This window comes from Hippoglossus stenolepis, chromosome 15 (assembly GCF_022539355.2).
Source record: "Hippoglossus stenolepis isolate QCI-W04-F060 chromosome 15, HSTE1.2, whole genome shotgun sequence".
NCBI lineage: Eukaryota > Metazoa > Chordata > Actinopteri > Pleuronectiformes > Pleuronectidae > Hippoglossus > Hippoglossus stenolepis.
Window position 1 is genome coordinate 20,560,688 of NC_061497.1, and position 24,496 is coordinate 20,585,183.

The window sequence follows — 24,496 nt, forward strand, 5'->3', positions numbered from 1 at the left end:
TTTTTTTCTTCCACTAACTTCACAGAGGAGATGAGTGACACTTCCTGCAGCATCACACTCAACTTCCTCTATTGATCTAGAAATGTTCTGTCTCCCCTCACGTCCTTCAAACAAACAACTCCCTCATAGATTTCCAATGGCTGCGGGCCCCTCATCTGTCATTATTAATATCTGGATGTTGGACAGAGGCGAAACAGTGAAACGTCCCTCTTTACTCTGATTAATTTGAGTCTTGTCGTTCTGACAGCCCTTAATTACCAAACCTGGAGCGAATGCTGCACAAAAGGGCAGGAGGGGAAAAACAGCCAGACCAAGACATCTGGCTGTAAACAGACTACAAACAGAAGCTCACAGGGGGTAAAGAGTAAAATACCAAAAGTTCATAAAACACAAAGAAAAGATCTAAAGTTCGGCTGCAGTATCCGTCGTGCTGCACAGCAGGAAGCCTCGCCTGCTATCGGCTAAAGATGTAAAGCATCTGACCTCAGAGTGACATAAAAGAGAGGGTCAGGGTTTATTTTAAGACGTAACGGTGAATCTTCAAGATAATATTTAACAGATTCCACGGTGCTCTCACATGTTCAGAGACATTTTGTAAGTTGAAATCTTGGTGTGATGCTGGTTCACGATCAAAGCTTTTTTTAAGAGTATCCCGAGTGGGAAGAGTTCATCCTTTGGGGAGTATGAATGTTCTCAGTGAATTTAAAGGTAAAAAAATCTGACTTTGTAATGCTTCAAATAAAGTTTCTTAAGAATAGAAAAAAGTGCAGAAATTCACTTAGTCATTCAGGACCATCAATAACCACATCAAATGGAAGTGGCAGAGGAAAATACAGGGGTTGCCAAATTATGAATCTTCCTCTTGGAGTCGTGTAGTCGACATTTCCATTAGAATCTGGCCTCCGGTATCTCGCTTGTGACCAAAACGTTGGACTGGCAGCCAAACAGACTGACCAACGACTGGCATTAGCATTAAAATAATGTGCAGTTATAGCCGTGCCAAAGCAGTAATAGCTCATTTTATTTTGTTGCAACCTGCATGATATACTAGACCGGTGGCCATTACCAGATTGGAAAAAATTCAAACAGTGATGTGCAGAGATGGCTTTTCAAGGTTTTAAATGTCTTTTTCACCCTACCCACACATTGCACTTCTCAGCTGAAGAAGATCAGGGAAATTACTTCACATAATTTCAACCAGGTCTGACCTGAATATGCTTCGGCTCCAACCAATTAACCTCCAGCAGGGTCTTTCTGTCACAAGGTTAAATCCCCTGCTACATTATAATTAACTGGGATACAACTGAGGCCAAGCTGCACTTTGGCAAAAAAGAAAATGTAACATGGTTTAGGTCGGAAACTATAAGATTAGTTTTTTTTTTTGCTCCAGACGCTAAATAATAAGACGTCCATCCTCTGCTGGAAGAAGCAGCGTCTAAGTTTGACATCTGAGAAGCCAAATCAAGTTTGTAAGTAAAACCCACGAGACACACAATTAGAAAAAAAGCGAGGCAGTGGCATTTCCCATTGAAGTTTTATTTTGGTTGGAGCTTAAATCCTTTATTTTTCATGTATTCTTCTCTGCACGCTCAAAGGCCAGTGTGAGTGAAATTGCTCGTCTGCAGTCTAATTAACTAATGAGGCCAAAAGGGCCCAACCACCAACCTCTTTCTTTGTTTGACCCTGAGGTGGCCCTGTATCTCAGCAGACTGATAATGACTGCAGAGCTCCAGAACACTGCCTGGCATACCAATAGCCGAGAAATGAATCTCCCATGCACAGCGGCAGGCGGGCTCAGATCATCTAAACCACATTAACGTCTTTGTTGATTTTACAGTCGGCTTTTCTCAAGAATATTTCTACACGTTGGAGGAACAACAGAGATTTTAACCTTTCTGGATAAATCCTGTTCAACTTTTAAGGAATCATGCCTCACTTTCTTTGCACCAATGAAGGATCTTTGAGTAAATTCCCAATTGATAATGGTGCTTGGGAGAAGATGCCCACCCCCCCACCTCCTCCAGGCTGCAGCTAATTCTGTAAACATATTTTGTTGCTTAAGGCTCCAAGGCTGTGCTCCTTAAAGGTTATGGTTTGCCTTGAATACAAGATGAATGAATACCGGCAATAAATAATGTTCGGACAAAATAGCTGGAACTATCCCTGGCTGGGCTTGTGATGCAGCTCATAAGCTTCGGGTTGCCGGCATTTCATTTTTACCACTAAATCTGTAATATCTGCACTATTTTTTGAATTAATTTGAATCATGTAGTATTATTTAATGATTTTTTATTTTATTTTAAGAGCAATATTCATGACCGGGGTCCGATTAACACGAGATTAACACTCAAGGGCAAAATAAGAGCCGTGAGCCGCTGTTGAAGCAGATTTGTAAATTTGCACTAAGGTTTCTCTCCACCTCGCAGGATCTGCAGACTGAAGTGTCTCTCCGGGCTTGTTACTATGAGCTACACTTCATTTAAGTCATTTAATCCTTTGTTAATTTAAAAACTGTTGGGCTTTAATAGCTTAACATTCCATATGATAACCTTGGTATCCTTGATATGAGCACGGGAGATGAATGATGATCCAAAACAGATTGCGTTTGAAAGTCTGACCTCGGTGGCTTTCACGTAGCGTTAGACTAAAAGCTTTACTTGCGCGCCGGGTGTCTGAGGAGCTGCTGTGGTGTTATCCTTCATGGGCCAGCAGCCTCATCTGAATTGTTGACAGTGGCTAAATGACCCAAGAGACAATTTTGGCAGCAAGTGGTTATAAACTTGCTGAGATGGAGTCAGTCATAGCTTCCCCTCAAGGCACCTCGGAGGGGCCCCCCCGACTCCAGATATGGGAGATATGATGCTCTGCATCCCATTTGAGTGGAGTGGTGAATTTAAGATGTGAGAAATGTTTCCCATCATTCCGGTACGAAAGAAGCAAGAAGGCAAGAGAAACAAACACAGAGGAAAGTTAACATGGTGCAAAACGGGCTAGTTCCCGAAAAAGTGAGGCTACGACTTCTGTCCCATGGGTATTGTTTGGGTTCGACATGTGTGGCACTGATCATAAAACCAAATTTAGTAAATTATGCCCCATATGGATCCACACAACACACACTACAAACCTATTTAACCACCTCAGGAGGAATTATGTCAACAGAGAGTCTCAGTCAAAAACCACCCGTGGACTAAAGGTCTTTAAAAACCACGGGCGCATGAACACACAACATGAAAATAAACAATTTTCACGATCAAAGATTTCGCCTCAAAACTATTCACACCGGCAGCTTTATAAACAGTTGCAAAACTTTGACAGTAAAATCTTTGAGTAAATCGGCACCAGTTCATTCCTTAGTAACAATTTCTTTGTTAATTAAAATGTGTTTATGAGGAGGATGTCAGCAAGAGGCAATGTTTTTCTTTGCAATACGAAGTGATGCGGTTGACAGCAGGTGAGACAACAACACTACTGCTGGTGTGAGAAATACTTTAAGACACGTTTTCATTTAAAATCAGGTAATTAAACAGACGTAATGCAATTAGACTGAGCGATATACAGATACAGACGTTCTAAAGCAAACGTGCTGCATTACAATCATGTGCATGTAGTAGATGAACCTGCGGAGGTGGAGGGGGGATAACATGTGGCATGTGTCCATGGCACGGGCGCCACAGCTCACATAGCTCACTGAATCATAGTGAGCCTGCACTGAGGATTGGATATGGCAGAATCCATGAACAGAGGCTAACCTTAAATCCAATTGAATCTTGCAATCGCTTTACAGCCGCCGGCTCGTTCTGTGCTTATTCCTCACAGGACCAGAGACACTTCCTTCTATCCACAGGCACACTCAGTATCATCCGCACATAAGACTTAAAAACCATACCATAGAAACTCTCATGCACCAGTGGATGATACAATAAGGAGCCGCACTCGATATTAAGAAACAGAAACCAGTACCGCTGGGACGTGGTTCTGGAAGTGTGAGTGATGGGCATTCCACACTGGCTGTTAAGAGATAGAATGAAACTCTTTTACATAATTGAAAGTGGCTTGTTAATTCATTCCTCTTGAGCTTTTTTTTCCATTTGACCATGCGCCGCTTGCTGTGATGAAAGCTTTCGCTGACAGCTCTTCCCAAAACAAAGGGACACTCATCTGAAAGCAGTTACACACATCACCAGGGTATATCTGCGAGTCGGTTACAGAGCACTCTCCTAACCTCTCCCGAACCCTTTACTGTCTGTCACGCCGCAGAGAGCGAGGATACCGATCCCCGCCGCCCGCCAGACGACTCCTCTCAACAGAGACACTGTCTATCACTCACGCACAGCTGCAGCTGGGATATATTCCTTAAACTACGATAGAGAGGCCTTAATCCAGCTCGCAACTCCGGGCTGAGCTCCCACAGCACATTTGTAATCTCAATCAAAGACAACAGCAAACATCAAACAGACCACCCCGTGTGAGAGAGAGTGCAGCGTCTGCTCCTGAATACAGATTCTGCTACAAGCTGCAAAGGAGATATGAGGAACAATAACAAAATCTAAACTTTACAAAAAAACTTAGAGCTAGAAGGTTTGATTTTTCTCCAAGTAGCTTCCTCCCACAGTCCAAAGACGTACATAGTGGGGTCAGGTTGACTGGAGACTGTAAATTGATGGTGACCTGTCCCAGGTGCACCCCCCTCCCTCGCTGACCCTCAAAAGGATAAGCAGTATAGATGATAACAGGATCTTGTATCCCTGATGCAACACCTATGAAACTTTGTGTTGCACCTATAAGATAAGACAAGATGCAGCTTTAAAGACTAGAAGATAAAAGTTTTGTAATTGTGCAACTTCTCCAAATTATTGTGTAGTTATTCAATATGTGCAGCTGTCTTTCTTGGACTTTGAATATTAGATGGAAAGAGCTGACAAAGTTCTAATAAACTATTTACAGTTTTCAGAAAATAAGTGAAGCTTTAAACGTAAACTAATAAAGTAATATTTTCATAGGTTTTCTGCTAATCATTTATTAAAACAGTGATTACCTTCCTGGCTAGTTTAATGTTTTGCTAAATCTTTGCTGATCCATCAAAGCGTTTGAGAGCCACAGTCACAGATCAAAGCTCAGACGGTTCTTGCCACCACTGAATTCATGTTCAGTCCGACTCCTGGCCGTGCAGCGGATTAGGTGAGCCCTGATAATGAGCACTCTGCACTGTATTTTGTGTGCGACAGGGATCTGCAGGAGACATTTCTTTTTTATGCTCGCCTGCCTCCACAGGAAGGTCAAAGCTTTGTCTGCCACACAGCAGCAGTCACAGACCTGGGTCCTGCTCCGAGAGGTTTTCACTCTGCCTAATCACTGCGCCACCCGGATGCACACATGAACTTTGGAACGCTGTTGTACCAGGACCCTACCACGGCCCTCGAGGCGGGATGCACCCCCCTGACCTTCTGGAAAAGGGAACAGAAAAGAAACCAGATAGCAGCGGTTCACAGGAATTTCCTCTTGTAAACACATATCATTCTAGTTTGTGTGATTATGAAACCTCTCAAGGACGCCTACTCTCCACAGTGCCGCGTCTTTACCTCCGAGAGGTTATTGTTCACGATGCTCCGTGTGGAATCAGGAAGTCAAACCACAAACCAGCGCTGGAATTTCTTTTGAACGGCTTTAACTCTCTATGTGATTTTTCTTTGGCTGCTTCTATTCAATGCAACTCAAGGTTTCAAAGCTGTGAGCCATACTTTCATTTTTTAATTTCAAATGAAGGCTAATGACCGTCGGCAGAGGGTTGCATTCACCCGTCTGTGTGTAAGGTTACATTCATCACTGCAGAGAATCAATCTCACTGCAGTTCTGCTTTCACTCTTTGTTCGAAGCTCGTCTCATTCCCAACATTTCCTGTCGCCTCATATAATCAATCGTATTTCTTCTTCCCTGCTACCTGCAAATATAGGCTATGGATTATTTTGAAGATGCAAGTGAAAATTACACAAAAATTGACATCATAATAATTTCACGGGCTTTAACTGTGATATTATATATACTATTTTTGTGTTTTATTTTGAAATCAATGCAGATGTAGCTATTTCAAGAAACTGTAAGTGCTTAAAAGTTGAATTGTGTTAACTAAATGAATAGATATTCCCATTTTACATTGCATGCTATTTAACGTAAGTTGTGGATCTTGTCGTCATTTGTATGTTTTCGTAGCTGAAGTGTGATGCTAGCATTAGAAGAAACGTACGTGTTAGCAGCTAAAGCTTTTGGGCGCAATTCTTTCATCTGAATTGTTGCAGCAACATTTTGATTAGTTGGGTCATTACCTCTGTGCTTTTCTTAATGCTCCTCAGCTGCTTTAGGGGGTTTTCCCCACATCATTGTTGCTGTCTGATAAATGCTGCTCTTTAAGTGTAGTATCTTGGAGACAAAGCCTCCATCCCATTATCCACTTGTCGCCTGCTCACCAGCAGCAGCAGCAGCTCACACACTCCGCGGGGATCCGGCTCTATTTTCCTGCTTCATGCTTCTGCATTTTATGAAGTTGATGCACATTAATGGAGTTTAATCAGGGAACTCTTCCTCTATTACCATCTCATTTCTTCATGGCTACAGTGACTCATTTTCATTTGATCTCTCCTTGTTATTCTCCTCGCCTGCTGAGAGAGTAATAATAAAATGATAAGGCTCCAGATAAAGTATTAAAAAATAAGAGAGGGGGGGGGCAGCAATATACGTCTCTGCTATTTTTCTGCATAGGATCAAATGCTGTTTTTCGAAAATAATAAAAAGAAAAAACAATAGTGTTACCAAAAGGAAATTGCTCCTCTTGTATAAGTGCTGCTTATGTCATTGGAAACCTTGGGGTGTAAATGTGTTTTCAGGAGACTCACTGTGCACATGTGATTTTCAACTGTGAGAGAAATTATCTCTGAACCAACAGACTGACACTTTTGCACTTTGCTGAACTTGGATTTAGTCATTTGGCTTGTGATGATTTAATAAAGAGAAATAAATATAAAGAGGGTGTTTATCCAGATTTACAAAATGAAACGGGTTTGACTAAGTTTTTCTAAATGTAGTCAGTCATTTAAAAGTGAATCGATTTACTACTAATCAGCAAAGACAATCAATCATACTTTCATTGTTTTCATATTCAGACAATAATTATGAAAAATAAACAACAACAACAACAAAATCCAGACGGGAAGTTGAAAAGATGATTTCAGCAACATGTAGCTGTCCAGACAGCAAACTGCAGAATATACCATTTTAGAATATATGACATAAAACAGTCTACATTTCATGGTCTTCACTCATTCAATCAGAATCTAAGGTTCATCTTTACAATAAACATGAAGTTGTGATATAGGGAAAAAAAGGGACAACAGCGTTTTCCAGAAGAATAAACACACGGAGCTTCTCCACACTGTAACAAGCATCCCACAGTATGAAGTCACACTTCACATTCCTCTGTAACAAATTAATGGTGTTCACACAAAATGCAAACCCGCTCCAATTATAAAACTGGTGTGAGAAAATGCATACGTGTGATTTATGGGTTTAGAGATAATTGCAGCTGAAAATGAACCAGCCTCACAGGTGCAGAATTAGCAGAGTTAATTTCAATTATTCTTTCTAACGTTTTAAAATGAGGTGAGGGTTTGTAAACGAGTGTGTCACTGTGTCACTGTGTGGGAATGTGTCACTATAAAACATCACCATCATCCCGCCTCAGCACAGTGTCCATAATGAACATAATGGGGAAACACAATACGTGGAATCACCACTTAGAGGAAACGTGTCCCTGGCTGAAGCGGTTCAGAGGGTTGTTGAATTAGCTGAATCCAGTCCAATGAGGAACTTAAGCTTGTTACGCCCCTGACGACCACACTGAATGGAACTGAATCGAGAGCGTGAGCGCCACGTCCGCTTCATCAGCCGCGCAGCCCGTACTTAACTTTTGGTGTAATCAGTGCCGGCCGCAGAGATGTCCTCCCAGAATGCATCTGCCGTAAAATAAATTCTGATTGCACCGAAGACATAAGAGAATAAGTACTATGTGTTTTTTTTTAACCATGAAATATATGGGAACTAATTTATAACCGCGCTTAAAGTGCATTGGCTGCATATTTTCTCCCCCCCCCCCCTGAATCATTCCACCCTCCCTGGCCACCCAATAAATTTGCCTGGTTTAAACATGATTATTAACTCTGGGAACACATAACTCCGACAGTTGGCTGTGGAATCTGCTGTTGAAACTTCAGCGGATCACTGCTGGGCATTAGACTTGGCTTATGAACGCGTTGCGGGGGGGGGGGCGCGCACGGAGAATGGATGGATTGTCTGGTGAGGGAAACGTGTGATCTGAAAGTTATCTGGCGAGTCTGAGATATGGAGGCAGAGGGAGTAAAAGTCTGAATCATCCCCCCTCCCCCTCCCTTCCCCATATTCAATCTACAGAGATTTTTCCTCCTGACACATTCCATTTTAATTGGATTTCGCCGTCCAATTCTTTCTGGAATAAATCTTCCTCAAAAGGACACCTGATCTGACACACGTCATCGTCAACAAAAGGCCAGAGAACCATCGATTACACAGATGATAGCTCCTGGCGCCTCCGCTGTAAACGCTGCTGCTGCCCTGGTTCTTATGGAAGAAGGGAAAATGTCGCGGCTGCTTTTTTATTATTCTATTTTTGCCCTTTACATTCAGATGATAGAAGCACTTTGTTCAGATCTCCTCAGTCCAAAGAAGAAGAAATACAGGAAGGACCTTTAAATATATGTTTACATGTGAAGGTACCGTCTTTATAGAGAATCATTTCCAACTTTTCACGTGTGGAAATACGTTTTCAACCAAGTCAGCTCCTCCCACCATTTGTCATGTTACATCATTACAATCTATATCTGCTGGGATCATAATAAAATGACATTTATTAGCTCGACAGAATGAATGAACGTCAGCGGTGAAAAAGGCCGATTGATGCCTCGCTGAGAAACGTGCGACACAAAAAACTCTTTGTTCGTTTGAGGCCAAACTTCTCAAAATGACAAATGCTGCCGTCTGAACAGAAGCAGCCGAACAAGAACGATATCTAAAGAACAGAAGCTGGAAAAGTTATTATTAAAATCACTTAACTGATTAAAGACTCATTAAACACGATAACACATCTGACCAGATACATTGTTTGATATCTGAATTTTAAAGATTGCCATCACATTCTTTACAGTGATTCTTGGTCCCCAGAGGAAGAATTAGAACAAGTTCAGTGATTCATGTGATTAGTACGATGGCCAGTAGAGATCAACGCACAGCTAATTAAGAAAACAACTTCATCAATTTGACGACACATGCAAATAGCGAAAACATCACTGGAACTGTTTCCAGGGGACCCAAAAAAGTGATGAACCTGCTGTAGTTCACTGCTTTGTGACTTTATTGAAGTCTGCTACTCGTCAGTGGTGATACGGAACTTCACTAAACATTGAACTACAGACAGGTTCGTCACTTTTTGCAGCGCATGTGTCGTCAAATTGATAAAGTTGTTTTCCTAATTAGATTCGTGATATTTGTTTTTTGTTGTTCCAGAAGCTTCAGTTTTGTTATTAACTCGTATTATTTCATGGGCGATTGGGGTTTTGTGGTAATGCATGAATATTTAAAATAAAAAAAAATAGAATTTGATTGGGATGATGATCCAAATGGCGACAGTTGCAGCGTTTGAGTCGGGGCCATGTAACAGCTGCACTCGCTCCGTCTGACACGCAGACGATTCTCTGGAACAGCATCAGTGAAACGAGTCACGTGAGCAGTTATTCCCAACCCCGACTAAATGACTGTGTTTAGTATTAATGGCTCCATTCTGCAGTCAAAGGCCACAGCAGGGGCACCTGTTGCTGGGGGTGGGGGTGGGGTGGGGTGGGTGGTAATAACTGGAGACAATGAATGAACGATGAGCTAACAAAATGTCAACGTGCACTTAGCATGCTCGCAGCATTCCAGTCGCCGACAGACGGACTGATGTCACTGCCAAAATAAACCACGGATGAAGTACGGATGTTTGATTCAACGCTGTCGAACAGCAGCTCCGACTTCGGCAGCAAACGTGTCGACGACGGGACGACGTGCATCGATGGCTCGGCGGCACCGAGCTGCACGACGTCAGGAGGGATGGCGGTCATTGAAGTGAGGTGAGCCGTGTAAGGAGCACAACAGAAGCAGCAGGTCCTTGTCATATTAAATATGCTGACAGAGTCATCCGTCACCAGGCACGCGGCGGTGACCTCCATCAGCTGCAGGGACGGTTCCCCTGCTCTGCTGTTACGTCCTGTAAGGCTCCTGCACCCGTCATTTGGTTGGTGTGTTACAGTAAACACGAGGAAATCATGAATATTCACGAGGAGAGTGGCTTCAGACGATTCTTGGAAGTCGGTCTGTGTTTCTATGAAAATGTTTTTCCTTAAAATGCAGCTGTTTTGCAGAAGAGGATCGAGGAGAACTTTCAAATTCTCTGAAAGCCTCATGGATAAAGAGAGGATAACAGCGCGAGGTGAAAGGAACATTAAATTACGACTGTAAAACGAGGTGAGCGCGTGTCGTTCCTCTACAGTGACGCTGCAGAACAAACCTGATTGTTTTACCAAAACAAAAAAGGGGGAAAAACAAAAAACCCTGAGTGAGCGGCGACACCTGAACTCCTGTTTCCTTGAATTCAATAAAAAACACACAAGACGAGGAAATACGAGCTCAACGATGTGAGCTGCAGACAAAACAAAACAAGGGAAGCGAGGGGGGGTGTAGACAGCAAATGAAATCAGATTCCTGCAGCACCTCTCTCTACCACCGTATCTCATTTTCACTGCCATGATCCCACGGTGAAATTCATCCCAAATCCGCAATCTGTCAGCGGATGGTGTCGTCCTAATGACACACTTGGCATACTGATGACTCCCATCTGCAACCGCCTGCATCCAACAGAGTGGATTGTGCCGCTAACACATTTATTATTTAACCATCTGAATGGGGCAAAGAAGATTGGTAAAAATAACATGTCTCTGTGGTCCAGCCGGATGCTGTAACACTCTATTATAGCTTTTCCACTCCTCAGATTGTTAAATAATGTACGTACACATATACGGCAGCAGGGAGAGAGAGAGAGAGAGAGAGAGACGGTGGCATGAAAGAGGAGCAGTGGAAAGCGTGAGGGATGGGAATAGACAAAGAAAGAAGAAGAAGAAGAAGAAGAAGCAGAGGATTTAAAGAATTTGCGACGGCAGCCCACTGCTGCTGTTGAGAAAAAAAAATACCTCGTCCTTGAAGAATGAGGACGAGCAGCCAGAACTAGGCCGACTCCAGATCCCATGTGAGAAAAGCACATGCGCTGGTTCTGACTTATATATAGCGACTGCTCATCATACGAGTTATTCCAAACCAGGCTCTGCTGCTAGTATCAGTGCATGAGTTTGTCAAACAGGGACGATAATAAGCACCGTTGCAGGAGAAGACTTGATCATTAACTCGACCAAAGAACGATTTTTAGAGTTTTTAAAATCTCTAAAGAGTCCCAGTCGCATCTACATCTGTCGGATGCGAGCCGAGGCGTCTTAAAGACTTTAACTGCAAGCTGTCTCCTGATGTGTGCTCCTCCCCGGTTAAAAGAGGGGACTTTGTTAGCGAGAGTGTCGTGTTGTCCTGTGCTGCTGCAGACTAGTGTCCCATAGACATTTGTCTGGGCAATTAAGCAGATCACATTATACATCTGGCAACAGTTTTAATTGTCTTTTACACAGAAATAAGGATATGAAATCGTTTAGGCGTGGAGGCTTCAGTTTTATTTTCCACTCCATGTCCTTGCAGAAACTTCTTCCTAAAACGTGAGCGCGCTGAATCCTAACTTTGCTGTATCCACACCTACCTACCCACGTGCACGGGCACAGTCTGCAACCGACATCTTAGAATGCAGAGCGCGGAGCCCTGAGACAACATTTTAAATAGAAGTGCCCTCCTTTGACCCCTGAAGCCAACCGGTTCTGCCGATGGCCGCCTCATCTCCTCGGTCGGCTGTTTGCAGCCTGGAGTGCCGGCACCCGGCTTCCTCCCCCCTGACCAGCGTTATCAACAAAGCAGCGAGCAACACATTATCTGGCTGCTCATCCTCATGGGAGGATTCAGATAAACGTAACGGTTAGTATGCAGCGTGTCTTGAGGGGAAAGCTCCACTTTTTATAACTCATGAAACGGGTTTTTTTCCCCCTACCATATTCTTGAGCATTCTCAGCAACAAGGCAGAGATGTTTAAATCAAGCACATGGCGGATAAAAAAGATAAAAATATGTTTTTATGTTTACTGCAAAATAGAAGAAAAATGTAGATGGATGTAAGATTACTGCTTCATCATTAAGCCGCAGCACTTCCGTGGCCTGGAACTCTTCCTTCTTCCTGGGTTTGTTAATGTTGTTTTTCTGCTTTCGATCGTTTCTAAAGGGGTAAACAGTTTGGCTTCCACTCCAGCTGGCCGGGAAATCACCATCTACTGCACCGAGCGTGAGACACCACTGCTCCCATGCTGTCCTGTGAAGTCGTGACGATGACTCCCGCTAACGAACAGATGAAGACGCGGCACACGCGCATTCTACGTTTGTCACCACGTCTTGTAAGCCTGGTTTTAACGCCCTTCAGAATGAGTGGTGTTAGAAGAACCCAGGAACTGTCACTCGCTTGTAACTTCCAAGATAGTACTCCAAACATCATGAAAGGGCAAAGCTCCGTTTACTGTGAGCAGCAGAACGAGAGCTTAGAGCTTAGCACCGTTCAAAGAGTTATTTAAAAAGTCTTTTATATTTGTCTTTCATCAACGGGAACCCGAGCACAATGCAAACATTTTAATGTGGAGATATAAACACTCGCTGGAGGGTCACAGGTTAGAGAAAGATCATCATCTTCGTTAATAATTCAGAAAGTCAAAATTGGCTTGAAACTTGAGACAGGATGTGTTTACTTTATTAAAATTTAACCAAAGCCAAAAATCTTTCATTAACTTTATCCCAAGTGCAACGTGCTTCACTCTGAAGGTAATTGATTCAATTAGAAACTCTTTAAAAGCTCCTGGGAATGTGAAACAAGTGTGTCTGAGGTCTCAGGGTTCAGTTTGATTGGATAACAGTTGGGAACCGTTCAACCCAAACCAATCAAATCCTAAGAGGGACTCAATTGTAAAAATTATCATTATTAGCACTAGTTGTACTTCTACTTTAGTTTAAGTATTTAAATCTTGGAATCTAAGTTGCAGAGCATATTGTTTTGACAAAGCATTCTGGCTGCGGGGGTTTGGTTTATTTTTGTGTCACCAACTGGGAAAAGTGGGAGTGAGAATCCTTGGGAATGAGGGGAAAACACAAGTCAATAGAAATGTAAATTAAAAAAACATTATGTGCTGCTGATTCAAGTTCATTTCATCTAAGTTCAACCAGTTAAAAAAATGACAAATTAACTTTGAAACCCTCCAGAACGGTGTGAGGGTGAGTAACTTGAAAAGTAAGATGTTACAAACCAACACACAGAGTAAGATGTGACTCGGGAGCCTCCCCAGTGCTTTAAAAAGATTTCTGCAGCGAGCGGAAAAAAATGCTCTGATTACTTCGATTTTTTTTTTTTTTTGCACCGCTTGCAAAAGACTTAAAAAAAGATTCACATAAAGAAAAACAGACAGAAAACAAAAGAAACCTTGTTTGCAAACTCTGCAAATGCTTCCAATGTCTCATCCTGTGTGCTGCATATCTGTGGCCAGCTGTGGGTGGTGTGTTTCAGAACTGGGTGTGTGTGTGTACGTGGGGGGGGGAGGGTGTTGTGTGTATGTTTATGCACATGTTTGTACACACGCTCTGTGTATGTGTTTTGTATTTATACGGAGGATTTATACGTTGGCGGGCTGCTTTTGCCTGTAGCGCTGGTGACCATTGCGTGGCCCTCAGCTTTGTCATGGTAAATAGAGACCTTTGCCAGTGCGCCTCTCCCAGAGTATCCATTGTCTTCCCCTGGCCGCTGAAACAAAGGACGGCTCCCATGGGTCCAGATGCACACGGTAAAAGCAGCCAAGACTTTGAGAGGGAAGGTCTGCATAAGCACAACCTGGAGCTCGGTTCAGCCAGACAGCATTTCAACCCACATGTTATGTCGCCCTCTCTGCCTTTGTTCCGTTTTTCGTAGACTCACAACAACAATATCCCAAGAAACCGATATTACACATTTGTGCCGGGTGCTGGAGAATGCAGTGGGTCATGGATATGAAGTGGCTTTTTTCGACACCAGCCTTTATAGGGAGGGTGCAGCGTCAGGCATCTTTCTTTCGGGGGTTCTTATTGTTACCAGAGCAAGAGGAGCCTTTAAAGCCACGAGAAAACAAGATTTTACAGTGAGAGTCAGACTAATGGATTTTTTTCATGTGGGTTAACAGCTACGACAGACGGGACGACCCACAACTACGGCTACGCAGGCCGAGTGAAGAGCTGTCTGAGAGCGAGTCGGGAGAAACTTGGAAGAGGAACTGCAGCTTAATGACAGATTGTGCACCATGTGTCTTATAAAAACGTACATTATCTATACTGCTTATCCCTTTAAGGGTGGGGGAGGAGGGGTACACAAAGGACAGATCGGCGACGTAAAGAGACAAACAACTATTCACTGTCACGGTCAGTTTAACTCAATCTGCATGTGTTTGGACAGCACTTGGAGAACATCCACACAGAAAAGGCCCCAGGATTCGAACGGAGGAAACGTCTTGCTATGAGCCAACAATGCTAAGCACTGTACCACCATGCCACCCAGTAATTATCTCCCAGTTGGGCCAGTCTGGAAATCATCAAGTACGTGAAAGCTCTGTATGGACAAAGCAGACTGACAACCAGGCTCCATGATGAAAAGCTCCTGAACATGGCTCCAGGTTTAAGATCGTTTGGTCAAATATCTCCAAGATTAAAATAATAACTTTGAAACTAAAATACCATCAATAAAAGAAAAAACCATGCTTGTCAAACTTAAGGCAACATTCTTAATCCCCAGAGGACGCCTCGTCATTCTGGAGACTCTGAGAACCCCCAAGAAGATTCGATGCTGTCAACATCTTATCAATGTGGTTTTTTGTTTTTTTTCCCAGAGTTACTGAGGGAATTGTCAAATGCAACATTTCTGCCTGAGGCTCGGTTATTCTCGCTCCGTCCATCAGGGAGCACGGAGGTCGACTATCTGGCCTGCCGATAAGAGCATGTTCCATCTTGGAGCTTAAGTCTAATGTCATCTTCATGGGGAACAACCTGGCCGTCACCCCGTTAGCAGACCAATGCACAAGCTGCTAAGTAACACTCCTCTTTTTTTAATCCAGCGAGGAAACAAGCGTGCTCGTTGCTTTTCCTCAGGTTCGACTTCACTTTCCACCGGCTCCCTCTTAACTGGGGTCCTGCTAAATTTACCCCAGTTCTCTGCTTATGTGGATCGCGCCCCAATTCCCAAAGCCATTTATTCTGACTGTGACCGCTGTCGGGCTTTAAGCTGCGTTATAGTGGTTTCTATGGCAACCACCTACACCAATTACGCCTGCATATGAAACAAGAGGAGGAGGAATTTTGGAGCTATCAAACCGGGTTCCTCCCTCCAGACATGAACATGACTTGCCATATGCACCCCCCCTTTTACAAGGTTTTCATTTAAAAAAGACTGGATGAGAGGAAACTTAAATTAAAAAAAATCAATTGAAGATGGAGGGAAGCTGTTTGTTATTTAGAAAGCAGACTTTCTTTGTTGTGTGGTTCTTTGGTCTTACCCCGAAAATACCTCTAAAGCTAAAAGTCTCTTTAAAAATAAATGGAATAAACATTTCCCTTAAGCTACTTTTTTCCGCCTGCAGTGGCTGGAAGACAACGATATAGATACTGACTGAATGCATCTGATAGTTAAGCTAAGGAGCCAAATTCTCATGAACTAAAATGAAAACTTAGTGTTAATGTGCGGTGTGTGAAAAAGCAGCCACAGCCCCTTTTTGCATTCCATGAGATTTTTTTAAATGAAGCGATGGACTTTCCAAAGTAGTGTGTGTGTGTGTGTGTGTGTGTGTGTGTGTGTGTGTGTGTGTGTGTGTGTGTGTGTGTGTGTGGGGGAACACAAACACAGGAGACATTCTAGCCCGAGCAAACAGTGCAACACACATTATTTTTATCCATGTCAGCTCATTTGAACAGGAAATGAATTCCATTCTGAATAATGTTTTCAAAGCGGTATCGCAAAAAACATACCAGTTCCCACAGAGACTCCACGGACTGACCCTGAAGGCCCCGTCTGAACAGAAGCGTTTTCCACACACTGGCAGACCTGTGGATCCGCTCACAACCCATTTGTGTTCCCAGATCAGACAAATGTATTTGCGTAATGGACGCCGAGTAACAATAAATAATACATAAGTAAGCTGCCCTTTATGTGTGGGTGGGAGTAATGTAATGAGATGAGAAATACCAGGCTCAAAAATATTGATCACAGCTATAGTCTCTGTAAAGTGCTGCCTAACAGCTCATTCTGGCCTCTGTACAATTCTATGTGTATTAAAGTAATACAGCGTGAAGAGAAGTGGGCGGGGGCTGTTTGAAATATAAGAAATGACAAATCCAAAAAGCAAAACACTAAAACTGCACATTGAGATGCCATCGAATTCCTGTCTCCATTCACTCCTCGCCACTGTTTCAAGGCATCGACATGCAGCGAGTGCAGCGAGACATACGCTCCGGTCCCTCTTTAAACAGAGCGACAGGACGCGGCTGCTCCCCCGAAGGGCAATAATTAGCAAATAGGTATTTTTATTCTAACGATCCACCCACACTTTTCCGATTAGCGAGTCTTCAGAGGACTGCGGTTCATTCTTGATCATTTCATAAAAAAATCACACAGACATCAAGAGAGCGCGAGTGACACACTGATGCTTGATTATACTTCATGTCCTCATCAGTCTGTTCATATAAATACATTTTATCTGTCAATTAAGTAGTGAGAGCCATTAGATTCTGTTGCTGAGAGCATTAGAGAACCTATAACGTACACACTGGCACCTCTAAGTGTTAGAGGTGTGTTAACTTTCTATAAGATTCAAGGTGATGTCACAGAAAGAAAAAGAAAAACATATATAATCACCAAGAGGCAATTGAAATATTGTCAAAGGTCAACTTTAAATCCTTCAGTGTTTCGTACCATCACAGAAATCGGCACAGATGGTAATTTACTTTCAATCTGTCATTAAAGCTCCTATAGAAAACCGAGAGAGAAGAGTTGTTATGAATGAGATAAAAGGTCTGAGAGTAGATGAGACATTAACAGATCATTTTGTCAGATCAGCCCGACAGTGTGATAGTTTGAGGAGTATATTTATCTCAAGATCTCACGTCGCTGCCATCAGCAGTTTCATGTGTAGCTGATCAGATACGAACTGAACTCAGGAGACTCTCTCTGGAGGACGTGCATGTGCGAAGGCAAATGTCAGAGCCTCCAGATTATCTGCAGACTTCCTCCACCTGGCTCCTGAGTGTGAAGTCAGCTGAAAGTCTGTAGAATCCAATGTGAGCGCACATCGTGAAAAGGCAAATGTGTCTGAAAACGGCTTATGTGTTATATATAAAAACCTAAAGAAACAACCAGCTCGGCTTTTCAAAAATAACCTGCATCATTGCTTTTTGGGCCGATAACACAACATCCTAGTTTCTTGTGTCTCAACGAGTCTACGATCAGCTGCAGGGCGATAGATTGACTGTTATAGATTATAGACACTTGTGTAGTGGCAGTTTTCCTTTTGTTTTTCCATTTGCATGAAACCCACCACAGCTTTTAATCAACTCTTCAGAGTTCAGACGACTACTTCGGAGACAGAGAGATCATTTCTTTAAAAAGCTAAATCAAACTCCGGATTCAAAGGTTCCGGGTTCTGCAACAACAGCTTATGAAAAATATTTCATCCCCGTAAGAGCTCAGCGCTTTAGAACTTTAGTTCTGCAGCTGGTTGCTGGTTCAGTCGAGTCAGCGATTATTAAAGTGACACTTTGGAAGTCTGATGTTAATTCACTTCAATCACACTTGTTGGGTGAGGCCGACTGAATGCGCTGTTGTTGATTTGTAGACGAACTTTAATGAGTCAGCTTTGGCACAAATTCCTGCTTTTGACTAATTAAAAACTTTCATAATGACGCTGACCTTTCAGGGAACAGAGGAAGAAAATCGGAGTCCAGCTCTGGAGGAAGCCATTATATTAGCTGTGGGGTTTTCTAATTATACCCTGGCTGTGCTGAATGAGGTCTTTCTTCATGCAGTTTTTTATTCTTCACATGAACTTACTTACAGTCTGAGTAACACAAAGTTCAATAACGAGCGAGGGAAATACTGTTGTTTCTGACGAATTATAATTATGATGTTCTAAGTATGACTGCTTCTATACTGAGGCCTATTTCTAAACAAGTATTCGAAACAGTCAAGTTGCAGGAAACACGGTTACAATCTCGCCTTCTGTTCACGAGTTAAAGGGTTACAGGGAAGTTGACCTTTGAGATGTGAAATTTTAATACATAAGGGATCTTCTCAAATTTGAGCTACGGCCAAACGTGTTTTGCGAGGTCGCGCTGATCTTGACATTTGACTCTTTTTCGCCAAAAGCTTCTCAGTTCATCTTCGCCACAGTTGAAGAAATTCCCGAGGTATCGCATTTACAAGAACGGGTCAGACCTACAGCTAAAGCCACAGCCGCTGCCAACATAGAGGCATAAGAAAAAAACCGTGCCAGCGCCTTTTTTTGTGTGAAGCCGGCTGCTAACACCACCTACATACCCCACAGGAAACATGAAAGGATGAGGGATTTCACAGGTTCACATCAGAGGAGGCTTTCAGAAGGGCTTCAGAAAGGAGTATAAGTCATTAAGTCCCTGAGGAATGCCGGTTTCACTCGTTACCGACACAAACCTCTGACTGTTGCTTTAATTATCCTCAGGTATCACGTACGGGAGACATAACGACATCAGTTACTCAGGTTGATGTAAATGACACACACCGAGGGGAAATACCTGAAACATGAAAGCGCACTGCAGCGATTCGTCAGAAAATGGAATGCACTAATCATCACAGGCGGCTCGGCAGCGCTGGATGTGAGGGTGGGTGGAATTTCTCCTTTTGGTCCATTTTACACCCACTCAAATGACTCAAAAGCTGCTCGCTGGATGCTTGATAAATAGATGCCAAATGGGTTCTGCTCACGAAGCAGCTCGGGCCTTCAAACTCTGCCTTTTATGTAGCGGGTGAGGCAGTTAACCCTCGTTCCCTCCGCACACCGGCCTCCTCACGCTGCTTTATTGCTCACACACCGACCCAGAATGCCAAGAGAAAGCACATTCCACGAGTATCGGGTGTTTTCTAAAAATCCTTGGTCCAATGCTGTTTGATGTTCTGGGTCATTATTGGAACGGAGAGAGACACAGACGACCTGCCATAAAAAGATATGCTTACTCTGGTTGAGGGTTAAGAACAGAGGATGTCACACCTCGTTAAACCCTACGAGACAAAGTGTGATTTGTGAATATGGGGCTATACAAATAAAATGTTACTGATTGATTGATTTCTATTCATTCATCATGCATTTCTTTTTTCTTCTGACCCTCATGATTTCTTTAATTTCATATTTCCGACCTCGACTCTGTCAGCAGAGCTCGGTCGAGTCATTGAGAGCGAAACCTTTCTTCACTAAAAGCCATTCATACTAATGTGATTGAAACAGGACCCAAGGGTAAATGAATACAAGAAGAGATATCTTTGTCTAACAGGGAAGCACATTTTACCTTTTACTACTGGTACTGAAGTAAAACATCCAAATAAAGATGTATAAATAATAATACACGGTTTACTGATAATGCTGTATTATTATATTTGGGTTCACGGAGCACAAACTAGTCCATGTTGTCTCTTATCCCTCCAGCCTTGATCTGGGCAACGAGCATATTTTGGCAGATTCATTCCTTGTGCAGCACATGTGGGAGAGAGGCGAGGAGATGATGGAGATAAAGCAGCAGCAGGTGAGGAGTTGATCCTGAGGAAAAAAAGTGTCTCAACTATAACTCAATGCAAACTCTATTTCAATGCAGCCTCACGGACTGATCTTCTCTCATCTTTACTTTGATGGAATTAAGTTTGAGGGGCAGGAAGAAATCTACACCAGGTTCCATGGCAGTCTTGTCATCGCGGACCTCATGTCCTGGTGCGAACCCGTCTCTCTTTTCTAAATATAACCAGACCTCAATCTTTCCCTGATCTCCACGTTCACGTTCTGTGAAAACATAACCAGTAAACAGTTAAACAACGTAACGTCATTGGATGATATAAACTCTGGACAACGAGGCTGGATATTTTGGCAGAAATCAAATGTGATTTTTCGGTGAACATTCCACTGAAAGTTCAAGTTTCGACACATTTGCAATTTGCCAAATACTTAAACTGATAAAATCCCTTCGTAAAAAAGGTCATGTATCAGATACACAACGGTTTGTTTATGAAGTAAAACTAACAGTGAAACTACTGTCCAGCAAGATATCCAACAGTCGTCAGTTATGATGATTAATCTGTGTTGAAAAGTGTTTAATATTATTGTGTCCACCCCATTTCTCTGTCCAACATATCTCTGTTTGTGGGAACTGCTGAGTTTCTCAATACATTTTAAGGTCTTGGCCTTAAAGGTTCAGTTCATACGATTTAGTTTTGAGGGATCTACTGGCAGAAATTGAATATACAATAATCCTAGTGATGTTTTCACTTGTGTGTTTAACCTAAATTGTACGAATTGTTGTTTTCTTTACCCTAGAATTGACCCTTTATTTTTAAAAACTTTACATTTCCTCTCTATGGAGGCCACCATGTGTTTTTTACAGTAGCCCAGACTGGACAAACTAAACACCTTTTGAGTTTTTATGACAACAGACGGTTTCCACAGGTTCTCCTCCATGTTTGGAAGGGGAGGGTGAGCTGAGGGGTGTTCAGCTGCAACATGCACCTTCACCACTAGATGTCACCAAATTGTACGCACTGAACCTTTAAGTTGATACCTTGTATTTTAGTTTTTTCTGCCATGGATTTTGTGAAGCACTTTCGAACCTTGTATAGATAAGTGCTATACAAATAAAGTCATTATTTGCATTATACAGACAGAGTGTGTGGGATGTATCTTACGAACTAACCACTAGGTGTATTATTTCTATTCTATAACTTCTACAGGATAGTTCCACAGAGATAGGAACCAGCACTTCCAGTTTAATTCAGTGCTCCAGTGAATGTTAGTGACATTGTGTCCAGGTGGGACTCCGGTTAAGGCTCGTGCCCTCATCGCTCCGTTATGTCTAATGTACGTGCAGTGTCACCAGTGTCAGTTTCTATCTGACCCTGCACTCTGCAATAATCCTTAATAATGAATTACAGGAGCAGTTAAAACTTCAGCCTCACTTATCGCTGCCTCGTATCTTATCTCTGTGTCTTGGAGAGCGTCCCTGTGGTAAATCCCCAGTCGGGGAGCAGATACCATCTCACATCAAGAAGAATCCACCTCACTCATCTCACTGGGGGAGACAATGTGCCTCACTCAAATCTGCCTCCCCGCTGCTGCCTCACACATTTGGTATACAGAACATGCACTGCATTGTTTTGATGGCGTAGCCCGCAGAAATAAATACACCACATGCAAAAAGACGGCACGTCGTTTGTTAGGCTGCTGTGTTTTGTTTTTGGACTACACAGGAATATGTCACACAGATTGAATATATCGTGTTAACATCCTCATTTTTTTTGGCAGCTGTTTCTATTCTGGGATTCTTTGTGAGTTCTTTTAAACAGATGGTGCACCAAATGATCTCAGTCATCTTGATAGATGATGACATTAAATGACAAGAGCCAAAAGAGAAAAGACTGGCAAGGAAAAGGAAATACAGTGCGGGCTTTTTTTTTTTTTAGCTCCAGCGACTGGGGGTGAGTAAAACTATTAACCTTGACAGAAAATAGAAAAGTTTTAGCACCACTGGATTTGCCTTGTTATCCATCCATCCATTATCTGTACTCGCTCATATATGCAGGGGCACACGGTGCTGGAGCTCGTCCTTAAACTTAAATGACCCTGAAAGTAAATTTGTAAGCACCTTCTCATAAGCCAGCGATCTGATCCGCCACAGGCATCTTTAAGGTGTTTTGTTAGTTAAGGCAACTAACCTGGTTAAAGATAGGGAACAATTGAGGTAGTGGTAGAAGAGAGTGTTTGATGAACTGCTGCCTTTAGTTTTAAAGGTCCAGTGTGTCGAATTTAGTGACATCTAGTGGTGAAGTTGCATGTTGCAGCTGAATACCTCTTACCTCACCCGCCCCCCAAAGTATTTATATTCTAGGGTAAAGAATAATTTCTGCCCATAGATCCCTTTCAGCTAAATCTGACACACTGCACCTTTAAAGTCCGTCTCTGCTAACCGATGCAAACTGGCGTCCAACCACGAGTTTTCACAGTGGTTTAAAAAATGGTCACACCACATCTGCCTTTGTCACGGAGACGAGCGAAACCAAAGACTCACTGATGCAGTTTATCTACAGTAAACGTTAATATGCAGATGGGTGACAAATGGAAGAAGAGGCCGCCTCTTTAAACATGAAGCGAAGCAGCAGCAGCAGCCACGACTCAAGTGTCTTCAGTTTCAGAGCGACTATGTTATTTTCCCATCCAGTGCCTATGTCGTTAAACCCAATGCACTATGGGTCTGTTGTTCTGTGGCCCATTGGCATCCGGAGGCACTGGGAAATGCTCACCGACAGAAACCTGGTCTGAAATCAGTGGCACAGTATTTTACCTTCATTTTAAAGTTGCATAATCAAGATGGGATACGTGCCTACATGTGACTCTCTGGCAATTCTATCCTTCCAATCCGCCAAGGTGCAGGCCCACCTGGCTTCTCCAGGGAATAGGAGATGGCCCCCTGATTGGTTTCTTAAATGTCAAGCCAAAAACACTCATGATTAATTAGGAGACTTAGTGTTAAACCCTGCACCTGCTGCTACAGCCTTGTTTTCCGGTGTTAAACTAGCGAAAGTGGATTTGAACACGTACAAAATGCAATGGCTCCGTGCACTTTAGACAAATGAAATAGAGCCATAAGTGCCTGAGCATAGTCTCTCTTTGAATCTCTGGAGCTAACCCCGAAGGGATGGGTGGGAACTGAACGTATGATTACCATTCTTCCAAAAGAAATTACCTTCATTGAGGTTTTGACATTGGTGGCGGAGAACGCTGTCAACAGAATCTCCCGCACAATAAATCTGTTGTCGGGTTGGGATATGGTAACGGTGAAGGCTGTAGCACATTATTCAAAACCAATTTCATCCTCATAAAACTACATCTGACCACTTCTCTCCTCCACGGATGAAACCACATTTTTTTTTACGATTCTCAGGATCGACCTGCCTGAATGCTGATCGTCGAAATGAGGAGAAAAGAAAAGAGAAACAAGAAAACAGAGTAATTCCTCCAGCTTCAATATAACCGTTACAATATAAAGCTGCTATCCGTAATGATGATGTCACCCTCTGCTAATTCCCCGTGTGCTTCGACAGCATTTTTCAGGAATTGGGGGGGGGGGGGATTGTCTCAGCGCCACTTTCCAGACACACTGCGTGTTTGCTAAGGTGATTAACGCCACATGTTTCTTTGGGATAATCCCGGCGAGGAGTAATGTCATCACTGGTCACATGGTGGGAAGCAATAACGGTTTGTAGCAACAAAAGAAAAGCTTTACGCACAAAGTCACCGCAACAGCACTGCATCCAGAAACCTTGAAGCTTTAGCTGGAGACGGATTTCTTTTGGGCTGCAGCAGATACATGTGCTGCATCACTTGGTTTTCTTAGGACCGAATTACGGTTATGTGAGCGTGTGGGTCCATGTGAAGAGCTGCAGTCTATTAACCTACTTTCTGTTGTAAAAATGGACACAAACTCTCAAGTGTTTTCTATCTTTCCTCTGGTTCTCCGTCTTCCTCTCTCAAACACCCACACATGGATTCACACACGCACACGCACACGCACACACACACACACACGCACACACACACACACATGCATTGCAGCCACCAGGCCCCAGCGTACCCAGTTGCCACTGCCTGTACTGCAGTTGCTATGGAAACACCTGCATCTCTAGTAATCCTATGAATAGGGTGCAATGAGCAGGGCTTCAGGGGAGAAAACAGCTTAACATTGCACCAAGTGGAGACAGTAAACTCAAGCATGTCACTCAAAAGGACACTCGACGCTGATGTTCAGGGTGTTTTCTCAACATCTGGTCGTGAAGTTGCATTTTCCCTGAGATTTTTGCTTTGATAGATGTAATTTGGCCGCGTGTACTTCATCTCTTGCGTCCTTTTGATGGAGGGGTTATTTTTTTTGCAAGTGTGCAGCTGTGCATGAATTGGGACATT

The 24,496-nt window shown here is 42.9% G+C and overlaps 1 protein-coding gene across 18 annotated transcripts in view; it reads right to left on the reverse strand.

The window, feature by feature from the left end:
- The window catches only part of ncam1a (neural cell adhesion molecule 1a), a 229,650-nt gene that overhangs the window by 83,265 nt on the left and 121,889 nt on the right, over positions 1-24,496 (reverse strand). The window lies entirely within an intron of this gene.